At 42.8% G+C, this 13316-nt stretch overlaps 1 protein-coding gene across 1 annotated transcript in view; it reads right to left on the bottom strand.

Moving 5' to 3' along the window:
* The window catches only part of Stx8 (syntaxin 8), a 250638-nt gene that overhangs the window by 107169 nt on the left and 130153 nt on the right, over positions 1-13316 (bottom strand). The window lies entirely within an intron of this gene.

Raw genomic sequence — 13316 nt, 5'->3', positions numbered from 1 at the left:
TGGAAAAGACACTAAGGGAGATCAAACTCCTAGGTTTGTTAAAGCGCTTAGTGCTTCACAGGATGCAATCACTCACGTCTCCTGGCTGTGGCAGGCAGCCTTTGGTCACAGTGTCCCTTAGCTGCCACTCAGTCACTCCTTGGTGTTTTTTCTTCCAATGTTGCAGTGAAGTTTGTGAGATCCTTGGCAGCATCAGAGAACTGCCCTAATTCGCTAAGTGCCTGCCCATCTTTAATCTCCATGTACTCAAAACCATTAAGAGCTGCCACAATGCACACAGTTTCAAACTCCAGCAAGATCACCTGGCTACATTTTTTTCACGGCAGATGCTTTTGTTAACAACTACAGAACACAAAGTAAGTGGTGGAAAGACCAGAGTAAATAACACATGCTAAACTCATTCCACTTGGCAGGACTACATGGCGGAGACTATTTGCCTCATGCTGTACTAATGTTCACCGTGTGTGAATGGATCTGCTGGGCCAGCTTCCGTTTGCAGAAAGCATGCAAAACTTTCTGTGACAGAAAAAAAGTGATAACGAACAACTTATCATAACAAAGAGTTACATACAAATACTTTTATGTTTCTATATCTGTTTATGCATGTATAAATCTATATGTTCTAATTTTTTTTTGCAAACAAACAGCATTTATGTCAGAAAAGTATGTCAGAGACAACACTGTCCCCCCAAAGCACATGCATGTGCCACTCCCATGCCATTTCCCTGCCAGAACATTTTTAAGTGTTTTCAGTTAGGTGTGGTGGCTCACGCTGACTAATTCCATAACTTAGGGGCAAGAGGATTGCTACAGGTTTCAGGCCGGCCTGTGCTATGCAGCGAGTACCCGGTCCTTAAATAGCATTTTCAGATGGTGACAAAATGAATAGAAAAAAAAATGAAATCAAATCAGTTGAGTCATTGTGTATTAATAGAAACTATAAATCATAGTAGTCAATGATATAACTAAATTTGAATCCAAAAATGATGCAACTATGAAACTTAGAGCTAAAATTTACATTTTGGTTGTGAAACACAACTAAACTTTTACTGTTAGTTCAGTTAATAATCACAAAGTGTGCTTATTTTTGTGTGTGTGTGTGTGTGCGTGTGTGGCACTGAGGACTGAATGCAAAGCAAGTGAGCAACCACGCAGGGAACTATATGCCCAACCCTAATTATCACAAAGTGTTCTCCCATTTACATTTTACCTAGGCTAAGAAAAGAGGCTGAAGAAACCCTAATGTCACCACCTCCGTCTCATTTCCCTCTCAATTGCTACTTCATCTCTCTCTGCAAAGCATTGTTATTGTGGCTTTCCCGGCTGACCCGGGTTTATGCCTAATTCTGTCTTCTGTAAAAGTTCAAAGATTCATACTCTTTGCAACCAACTATGAAACAGCTAATCCAGGAAGGATCACTAACTGATGTTAAAAATCAATGCCATAGGGGCTGGAGAGATGGCTCAGCGGTTAAGAGCATTGCCTGCTCTTCCAAAGGTCCTGAGTTCAATTCCCAGCAACCACATGGTGGCTCACAACCATCTGTAATGAGGTCTGGTGCCCTCTTCTGGACTTCAGGCATACACGCAGAAAGAATATTGTATACGTAATAAATAAATAAATTAAAAAAAAAATCAATGCCATAGGGTTGTTGGGAATCAAGTGTCACAGTATCAATTTACTGGTTAGATCTCTGTAGAATCGCCTCACGCTTCAATTCTAACTGGAGCAGAAGCTCAGCAAATCCCAAGCAAGATAAACAAAAAAAATTCACACCCAGACAAGGGTAACAAGCACTGAAACCAACCTAAAGACAAAGAAAGAAAACTTAAAACAACCAAAGATACTGACAGGTTCCTTATTGGGAACAAAGATACAAAGGCTGTGGCTTTCTCAACAGAAATCATAGTGGCCAGAAGAAAATGCAAAGACATTTTCTAAAGTGCCAAAATTAAAGTGTTGTCGATACAGAATTTTGAATTCAGGAAAAATATCTTTTAAGAATGAAGGTGTAATAAAGACACTCTCAGAGCTATGGGTACAGATCTGAAGCAGAGTGGGTCTTTGGCTCCATCCACCGTACTGCAAAACAACAACAAAAACCCCACAACAACAACCAACCAATCAATCACACACATTGCTAGTGGATCCACCCTCAATAACCATTCAAGGAAGTTCTTCAGACAGAAAGGAAACAAGACCCATAAGAAGCCTGCGACATGAGAGATGAGAAAGGCAAAGGAGTGGTAAAGACCTACATACTCTACATCGAAACACTCATCAGGTGAGTCTGCACAAAGTACATATATTTAATATATATTTGGCAGTTGGAAGAAAGCCTTACAGTGTTTTTTGACATGTGTAAGTATAATAGAGAAAATAACTACAAAGGAATAGAGGACAAAAGACTGGTGTGGCTAAGGTTAAATATTGTAAACTTTGAGTCTAAGATGGGAGTGGGGGCCCACACCTTTAATCTCAGCACAAGAGGAAGGTGGATTTCTGTGAGTTCAAGGCCAGCTTGGTCAACACAGTGGGTTCCAGGACAGCTACACACTGAGACCCTGTCTCAAAATATAATAATAATTTAAAGTTAAAAAATTATAATTCGAGCCAGGCAGTGGTGGTGCATGCCTTTAATCTCAGCACTTGGAGGCAGAGGCAGGAGGATCTCTATGAGTTCGTGGCCAGCCTTGTCTACAAGAACTAGTTCCAGGATAAGCTCCAAAGCTACAGAGTAACCCTATCTTGAAAAACAAAAAACAAAAACAAACAAAAAAATTATACTTGAGTATATAGAGCTATTCCTGTATATAATAACCAAGAAAATGATCTATGCAAAGAAACAATAAAATACACAATAGGTAAAATATAATACTGAATAATTTCAGCTGCAAATTACAGGACATGAACAAAAGACAAAGCTTTAGTGGCAGAGGATAGGTCAGCCAATGGCTGCCAGAGGTTAACACCGAGGGTGGGCACAAATGCACAGAGCTAGCATGAGGAAGTTTAAGCAAAGTGGACTTGTCCTGTGTCTTGTTCATGACAGTGGTTGCACAAATCCAGACATGTATAAAATTCCTCAGAACTATATACACACAGAATAATTTTGTTGTATGTCCATTTAAGAATTAAAACAAAAAATAACAAGTAAAGAGAAGTATGGGTTAAAGCCAATCTTAAAGAACATCAGCATTTAAGGATGAGAGAAGTGGGCCTCTGAGATGCCTCAGAACCTACATGATGGAGAGTCTGTGTAACACATGCAGGTCCGGTGCCTTTTGAGGCCAGAAGAGGGCAGCAGATTCCCTGGGGCTGGGGCTACAGATGCTGTGGAGCTGTCACACGAGTGCTGGGAATAGAATCTAGATCTTCTAGAAGGTCAGCTGGTGTGCTTAACTGCTGAGCTACCCTCCAGTCCAACAAACCAGATCTTCAGACATCAGCGGGCAGCAGTGTAACGAAGCTCAGGGATGGAAAGGATGGGGAAGTGTGGCTTGCACACATGAGAACCTGAGAAGGGCTCCCCAGATGACATTAGAAAGCTGAATGTGGTAACATGTTTGCAATTCCAGCAATAGGTGGGGACAAGAGGACCCAGTGACCAGCTAGCCTGGCCGGCCGGGCAGCATTCCAATCCAATGAGAGACCCAGTACAAATAAAATGAGGGAGGCACCTGAGCAAGGACACCTGAGGTTGTTCTCTGACCTCCACACACATGTACCTATGTGCCTGCATAAACACATGTGTGTGCACACACAGAGAGTGTGCAGAGTGCGCTTCTTCTACCAGACTGACCAGAAGCAGCTGATACTGGTCATGCTAAGAGCTGCTCTGAGCACAGGAGGAAGGGGAGGGAGAGAGCCATCAACCTGACCTGCAGCAGTAAACATGCCAAATGTGGGAAGAGAATACAGCCAGACAAGACTAGCACATTATTAAGAGCTCAGAGTATTTAAAACCATAACAACAACGACTAATATTTACTGAAAACGTGCCATGTGCTAAGCTATCATTTCCCAGTCTTGAGGTGTAGAGAGCTAGTTATAAAGCTATAGGAAATTCTGCACTATTGATCAGCCACCATATTTAAGTTATCAAATACAAAATTAAAGCAAAAAATTATGTTTAGGGTTATGGATCTTTAGTTTAGTAAAATATAAGAGAGATTTAAAAGCACAGGCTGAGGTAGAGTGCTTGCATAGCATGCACGAAGCCCTGGTTTGATCCTCAGCATTGCCAATAGCAGCTAAGATTCTACTTGCAGCAACATTAACAGTTAAGGTTATTTTGCACGTACTAAACTGCTGCATAAGACATGAATATGGCCCACAGTGGTCCCCCGAGATTTTCCTGCTACCAGCCCTGGGACATCCTTTACAAGTTACCTAGTTGACTGTCTGATCTTTTCTTGGCAGGAAATTATTACATATTAAAAATACCTTCTGCTTGCACTAGCCAAGACAGTTACACACAAATACAAACGTGGGCTCAAAGTGCACAGCAAGACACAATAGAGGGTCCTCCAGGTTAGTGACTATTCAGATAATCTGCAGTATTTTAGGTAGGAATATGTGGGGGTGCCAATAGAAGCTAGAAGAGCACATCTGATGTCCTTCTCTATCACTCTCTGCCTTGCTCCTTCAAGAAAAGGTCTCTCCTGAACCTGGAGCTGTGTGGTAACCAGCAAACCCCATTCATCTTTCTAACACTCCCATAATGCTGAGGCTATAGGTACATGGTCAACCACACCCAGATTTTTCCCCCATGAGTGCTGAAATCCAAACTTAAAACTTCATGCTTGCACAACAAGAACTCAGACTCACTGGATTTCTCCCCAGCCTCCAGTGCATACTTGTTTTTAGCTCAGTTCATGTATGTGTGTATCTAGAATGTGTGTGTTTGTGTGTGTGTAATGTATACATATGCACATTTGTGTGTGAATGTAGGTACACAATTTCTTGATGTATGTGTGGAAGGCAGAGGACAACCTTGGATGCTGGTCTTCACATCTCATCTTCTTTGAGATGAGAACTCTTCATTTTCTTGTTTTTGTTTTCCTCGCCCTGTTACTGTATGGCAGGCTAGCTGGCCTGCAAGCTTCATGGATTTGCCTTTCATCTCCTTGTAGGAATGCACTGGGTTATAGACCTGGGTGCCATGGTACCCCGGTTGACATGGGTTCTGGGACCTCACATTTATGTGGAAGTGGTTTACCGATGAACCATTCCCCGGACTCACAATACTCTTTCAATTTAAAAAAATGTTGGCTGGGCCGGGCAGTGGTGGTGCACGCCTTTAATCCCAGCACTCAGGAGGCAGAGGCAGGCAGATCTCTAGGAGTTCGAGGCCAGCCTGGTCTACAAGAGCTAGTTCTGAGACAGGCACCAAAGCTACAGAGAAACCCTGTCTCGAAAAACCAAAAAAAAAAAAAAAAAAATGTTGGCTGGGTGGTGGTTGCACACACCTTTAATCTCAGTCTCAGCACTTAAGTGGCAAAGGCAGGGGATCTCAAGGAGTTCGAGGCCAGCTTAGTCTAAAAAGTGAATAGCCAGGGCTAACACAGAGAAACCCTGTCTTGAAAAATCAAAGTATGTGGCTAGAAAGACGGCTTACTGGTTAAGAGCACATACTTCTCTTGCAGAGGACCTGAGTTCAGTTCCCACCCTTATGTCAGGTGGCTACAACTGCCTGGATCTCTGGCTGCAGAGAAGCTGGCACCCTCTTTTAGACGCTGTGGGTACCAAAGTGTGCATGCTCCCTCCCCCGAAACATACACATACAATTTTGAAAATTAATAAATTTCAAGCTTAAGAAAAGCATCAATATGAAAGCAACAAAAATTATTAAATATTAAGAAAACCATAGAGCTCAAAGAAGATAGTATCCACCTAAGAGTGGAACCATAGAGCTAAGAGCATTACATAAATGGTCTTATTTAGACATTAAAAAGCCCCAGCATAGGCTTCATTGGTTTTTATGGCCCTTCAGTAAGATGTTTACTGTAAAAAAAAAAATGTAAGCACATCAAAATTCTTTGCTAAGTAAGTTACACACAAAAAAACCCCAAAACAAAACAAAACCAAGTTGATAAAAAAGAGAGAGAGAGAGAGAGAGAGAGAGAAAGCCCAAAACAAAAAACAAAACAAAACACCCATCTTCCAACGTTGAGAAGCCTGGAATCCTGAGGCTAACTTGTTCAGCTCGGACTGCAATGATTTACAGATAACCAACATATGTTTCTTAGCAACCTGCATGCATAAAAGGTTACGATATACCGTATGATTTCAATTATATGACATCCCAGAAAAGACACAGCTACAGAAAGAGTAAAGCAATCGATGGCTGCCAGCAGTTGAGGAGGGGAGGGCTGAAGAGGTGACTCACAGGAATTTTCAGGGCAGTGAAAATATTCTGTATGATATTGTAATGGTGAGTAGGTGGTGGTATACATTTGTCAGAACTCATAGAAGAGTTCAGAGTGAACCTTAATTTACATCACTTAAAAATGAAGTCATTTTGGAGGTTGGGGGTTTTAGGAAGTAATATAAACTGTAAAAGAGCAATGATCTATTTGATAAATGTAAGAAACACATTGACGAGAAAGCATAGAAAGAAACGCTGATCTATGTGGCTTTAGAAAAGGTGCTATCTACAGGGCAAAAGGAACGGTACAGAAGCGCTGGGTTCTAGGTGATCATGCTGGTTCCCATGGGGATAAGGAAGCACTCCTCACATGGCTATACGTTGTCACTGGAACTGAAGCACTTCCTTAGTGGGTGGCTAATGGTGGGAGCCAGATTCTCACATGTATGTGGATATGTACAGATGAGCAAGGGGATGAGTCTAGAATAATAACTGCCACTATGGATTAGACTAGAGACATTATTGGGAACTCACGTTTAGCCTAACATGGATATGGGCAGTTATGTATGTATGTAAATGCATGTATCATTCTATGCTTTGTCTGTCTAGAAAACTTAAGAAAACCAATATTCTCTATAGCAACAAGAATACCAACATCCAAGCTGGGTTTCTAATAACCTTCCTCCTTTAATTCGTGATCCTAGAGAACCTAAATAAGAAGGTGAACCCAAAGAAAAACATATAAGCATCCTCCTAAATATTAACCTTCATCAGGCAATGAAAGGAGACAGAGACCCACATTGGAGTACCGGACTGAAATCTCAAGGTCCAAATAAGGAGCAGAAGGAGAGAGAGCACGAGCAAGGAACTCAGGACCGCGAGGGGGGCACCCACACACTGAGACAATGGGGATGTTCTGTCGGGAACTCACCAAGGCCAGCTGGCCTGGGTCTAAAAAAGCATGGGATAAAACCGGACTCGCAGAACATAGCGGGCAATGAAGACTACTGAGAACTCAAGAATGTTTTTTTTTTTTTAATTTTTATTTATTTATTAAAGATTTCTGCCTTCTCCCTGCCACCACCTCCCATTTCCCTCCCCCTCCCCCATCAAGTCCCCCTCCCTCATCATCCCTAAGAGTAATCCGGGTTCCCTGCCCTGTGGGAAGTCCAAGGACCACCCAGCTCCATCCAGGTCTAGTAAGGTGAGCATCCAAACTGCTTAGGCTCCCACAAAGCCAGTACGTGCAGTAGGATCAAAAACCCATTGCCATTGTTCTTGAGTTCTCAGTAGACCTCACTGTCTATTATGTTCAGCAAGTCGGGTTTTATCCCATGCTTTTTCAGACCCAGGCCAGCTGGCCTTGGTGAGTTCCTGATAGAACATTTCCATTGTCTCAGTGTGTGGGTGCACCCCTCGCGGTCCTGAGTTCCTTGCTCGCTCTTGGGAATATACCCAAGAAATGCCCTATCATACAACAAAAGTATATGCTCAACTATGTTCATAGCAGCATTGTTTGTAATAGCCAAAACCTGGAAACAACCTATGCCCTTCAATGGAAGAATGGATGAAGAAAGTGTGGAATATATACATATTAGAGTACTACTCAGCAGTAAAAAACAATGACTTCCTGAATTTTGCAGGCAAATGGACGGAAATAGAAAACACTATCCTGAGTGAGGTGAGCCAGACCCAAAAAGAGGAACATGGGATGTACTCACTCATATTTGGTTTGTAGCCATGAATAGGGGACGTTGAGCCTATTATGCGTGATCCTAGAGAAGCTAATTAAGAAGGTGAACCCAAAGAAAAACATTTAGGCGATGAAAGGAGACAGAGACAAAGACCCACATTGGAGCACCGGACTGAAATCTCAAGGTCCAAATCAAGAGCAAGAGACAGAGCACGAGCAAGGCAATGGGTTTTTGATCCTACTGCACGTACTGGCTTTGTGGGAGCCTAGGCAGTTTGGATGCTCACCTTACTAGACCTGGATGGAGGTGGGTGGTCCTTGGTCTTCGCACAGGGCAAGGAACCCTGATTGCTCTTCGGGCTGACGAGGGAGGGACTTGATTGGGGGAGGGGGAGGGAAATGGGTGGCGGTGGCGGGGAGGAGGCAGAAATCTTTAATAAATAAATAATAAACAACTAGGAATCCCTAGGCAAACAATGGGCTTTTAAACTGAGGCAGAAAATACAGACTATAACCCTGAAATATCCTGTAGTGCCCGATAAAATGGGGTCAAGAAGCCCAGTGGTAGAAGGAGCAGATGTGTCAACCACAGGAGTTCCCAAAGGCCAACTGAGAGCAGTCGAAACAGCAAAGTAAACAGTTTGGACTTAGTATACAGAGGAGAGGGGCTGGTGAGATTGCTCACTGGGTAAACCGCTCTCTGTGTGTGCCCAGCGACCTGAGTTTGATTCCCAGAACTTATGTTAAGGTGGCAGGAAAGAAGCAACTCCATAAAGTTGTCCTTTGAATGCACCGCCTCACATACAATAATAAATCAAGTTTTTAAAAGTCCAAAAAGTAGAAAAATAAATATCTAAGTGTTCACACTGATATAAACATATGACTGAACAAATTCATAATGGAGGGAGGAAAAGCAAATCCCTCTTGTTGAATTCCAAATAGTTTACACAGACACTACACTTCCAAGGAGCAGAGTGTAACTCCCCACTGGGCTACAGGCAGCATGCTGTGACTGCCTCTCATAGAGCAGTCTAGAAACCAAGCAGGGGAGAAAGGAATATCAGTGACCCTATGGTGAAGAAGCCTGAAAAACACAATGAAATGAGTCACAAATTGAATTGCTAGCATGTAATCTTGATGTAATGGAATAAAAATGGCCCATCTCTGTGGATTTCTTCCCAATAACTCACAGTCCATGTTACCACAAGGAAACCATCAGAGCAATTCAAACCATGCAAGAGTCCATAAAACACCTGAGCATGGTGTTTTATGAGATGGTCAGTGGGTAAAGGCTCTTGCTGCCAAGTCTGATGGCCTGGGTTTGATTTCCAAAACCCACATGGTAAGAGAGAACAAGTGCCCAGAGATTGTCCTCTGACATCCACATGTGTGCTGTGACATACCAGTACACACACACACACACAAAATATACAAATAAATGTAAAAAAATTTAAAGACTTGAACAGTACTCCTCAAAACTGTCAACACCATAGAAGAAAAGGACAGTATGAGAAGCTGTTGCAGGAGGTGACAATAAAATCAATGTTCTAGATGAGATCATGGAACAGAAATGACACCAAGTGAAGATTCAGAAAACTGTGGGTTTAATTCCTGATACTTCCACTCAGGCTCACTATTGGTCACAAACAGGCCACATCATACCAACACAGGATATTCAACAGCGAAGCCAGTGTGGGGCCTGTGAGAGTCCTAGGTTCTGTTCTCAGTTTCTCTGTTGCTCTAAAAACTAGATTATAACAAAACCAAACTTATAATTAAATTGGGTTTAAGAATGACACATTAAGTAAGCCCTTGTCCCTATGATGAGGGACAATGCAGACACATTAAAGGCAGGCAAACAACTACTATGAGCAAGGCCAATCTCCATCAGTCCTGGACAACGCTAGGAGGCCAGCACTGCTGGAGGTGATGCTCAGAGGTCGTGTGGTCTGTCCAAGGTCATATGGATGGTTATAGGTAAAACCATGGCTGCTTAATTCTAGGGGCTTTTTTCCCCCCAGAAGATCCAGAAAGAAAAAAATCATCAGCTCAGATATCCCAAGATGTCTTGTTTGTTATTGTTTGCTCTGTCTTGTTTGAAAGATGAGGCTGTTTAACTTTCCCTTGTAAAGATCCTCGATTGGGAAATGCCGATTACTATTTACTGAAATGAACTGTTTACCTTATTAGGCTGCTCTAGCTTCATTTCCATTGCTATGATAAAATGCCCTGACAAAGAGCAACTTAGGGGGAGGAAGGGCTTACTTTAGCTCACCGTTCCACGATACAGTCCATAATAGAAGGGAAGTCAAGGTAACGGGAACCTGAAACAGTTATCATATCACATCCACAGTCAGAGCAGAGAGAAACCAGTGTGTATGTGTTCAGTTGCTTGATTGTATGCAGCTAGATTTCTCCACTCTTCTTCAGCCCTGTCGAGGGAATGGGGACACCCACGATGGGCTTGAACTTGCCACATCAATTAACTTTACTAAGAGAATCTTCCACAGACATGCATCCAGGCAACCCAATGTAGACAATCCCTCACTGACTAGCTTGTTCAAGCTGACAATTAAAGCTCACCATGACACTTAGCAACTTCTGCATATTGAACAGAATTGTTCAAATCTTACTAACCTAGACATATATTACTTGATCTCAAAGTATCTGAGTAGTGCCTTTTTACTATTTTTTTTGGAGAGGGGATGAGGACAGGGTTTCTCTGTGTAACAGTTCTAGCTGTCCTGGAACTCTGTAGACTAGACTAGCCTTGAACTCTCAGAGATCCGCTTGACTCCACCTCCTGGGATTGAAAGCATGTGCCACCACCACCCGGCTGAGTAGTGCTTTTGTTACACTGTGGCTGTGTTTTTGTTAGGCAAGCCATGATTAGCAAACATCAAGTAAGAGATCAGAATAAAACTCCCAACTGTTAGCCAAAGCTATTGCTGACATTTCTTCACTCATGACGATTAAAGCCATGGATAATGTTTATACCTCTATTATATTACTTAATCCTCTCGAGAGTCTTTCACTAAGTATCTAGACTGACCACCAAAGCCCTGGACCTACCAAACCTTAAACAAGCCAAACCTTGAAAGTCCTGATGCTTGGACAGACGCGGCAAACCACACTTACTCATGCATCCTTCCACCCCCACCTACTAGAACTCTGTTCTCTTTGAAAAAGAGCCTACATCTCAAATTCCACAGGATCTGTCTATACCAGAGACATTTCATTTCCTCTGGGACTTGCCCATACCAATCAGATCTCAGTCTTCCATTCCTGTATCTCAGTGTCTACAGTTTAGATTTATGTGACATGGTGACATGGTGTCCTAGTTAGCTGTTGTTGTCATTCTTGAGATAGACTCTCACTATGTCCCTTTGCTGGCCAGGACCTCACAACATAGACCAGGCTGAGCCCAAACACAGAGATCTACCTGCTTCTATCTCTGCCTCTAGAATTAAAAACATGCAGTGCCTTAAAGACATTGGCTCCTTAGTTTAGCGTCATCTCAGAAAGGATTGACCAAATCAGACTGGCCTGGGAAATATCTGTAGAGGCTTATCTTGTTAATTGGTGTGGGAGGACCCAGTCTGTTGTAGGTGGTCCTCGCGTGTATAAAAACTCTAGCCACGCACAGGATAGTGAGGGAGCCAGCAAGCAGTATTCCTCTATGGTTTCTGCTTCAAGTTCCTGCCCAGGCTTCCCTCAATGATGGACTGCTGCCTGGAAGCTGAAATAAATCCTTTCCTTCCCTAAGCTGCTTTCAGTCTGAGTATTCTATCACAGCAACAAAAAGGGAACAAAAAAACATGGCGGAAACAAAATGTTAATCTCCAAAGAGAACGCGAGAGACTGCAAACCTCCTCGATGTCATTTCTGGGCTCACTCTTTCGGACCTTTACAAAATAGACTAGCATTTCATGAAATTCAACAAACTGTATTACTTCTAGATGAGCTTTACGTCACCTGTTTCCACTTGTTCTCATATACTCGGGAGTTTTAAAGTACACGATGACGACCCCATAAAACGTTCTAACTAAACGGTACCTCATTTGGCCTCCCACCAATGAGAGTGAGCAGGGAAGCTGCGGTGTGCTTTACAGATGTTAAAACAGGCTTACGAAAGTTCTGTGGCTTGTCCACTTCAGATTTCTAACATGTGCTGGGGCACAAGATGTTGGGGGGCGGGGACTCTGGATTTCAATGCAAAGGCTTTGCTCAGGGCGCATGCCATGCACAGCTCAGATTTCCGTCTAACTGCAGACTAAACATAGTCTGCATTTTTCTCATTCCTTAGGAACATCACCTTGACGTCTCCATATTTCCTCTTCGGACGCATTTTAGAGATGCCCGGGTATTTGGGTAAAAATTGGGTGCAACCCAGGGCATCTTCAGTGGGAAAGTTAACCATCTAGTCTTTATCGCTTTTCTCCTAGAAACTCTTCCTTGTTCTCTGACGGTCCCTTTTCATACCTTCTGTTTTAATTTTACAAATGCATTGATTTCTATCTCTCCCAGACCTGTGGAGTGAGAGAGACAGAGACAGAGAGAGACAGAGACAGAGAGAGACAGAGAGAGACAGAGACACAGAGAGAGGGAGAGGAAGAGAGAGAGAGTGAGGGAATGGGGGGAGAGAGTGATCAACATTTGGATAAATTCTTTCTCTTCTTCCCCATTTCAGTATGAGTATAATCTAAGAGAGAAAAAGAAGCAAGCATGTGCACATGTGTGCATGTGTGTGTATATTGTGTATGTGTGTGTGCGCGCGCGCACGCGTGTGTTCCTGTGGTGGCTGTCTTCCCTCCAACTTTCTTCTCTTCATACTACCCTAGGTTTTAGTTTTAGTAATTTTTTTCAGACTATCTGTTGATTTATGGTCAAATGTTTATATTCAAAAATGAGGCACCTGAACACTGAATTTCCGAGTACTAAAGGAGAGAAGTTTTCAAAGCTGTCAGAGAAGGCCGAAAACCAGCTCCCATGCAGTGGGGAACTGACCAGGGAGCTCTACAGAGAAGCCTTCACAATTCAAACCAGACAACCAACTCCCAAACCTTCCAGCCTGCAGGGAAAGGACAGTGATGTTCAAACACACATAGTCTTAAGATATTCCGTTCACAAAGCTGTCCTTCAGATGCTCTCAGAGAGTGTGTTCTACCAGAACAGCAATGGCAAGAAAGAAGAAAGATTGGGCAGATGGGGAATATGCAGGTATGTGCATCACAGAGTCAAAGGGTACTGAA

Source organism: Chionomys nivalis, chromosome 7 (assembly GCF_950005125.1).
Source record: "Chionomys nivalis chromosome 7, mChiNiv1.1, whole genome shotgun sequence".
NCBI lineage: Eukaryota > Metazoa > Chordata > Mammalia > Rodentia > Cricetidae > Chionomys > Chionomys nivalis.
This window is presented reverse-complemented; position numbering and strand designations above follow the sequence as displayed.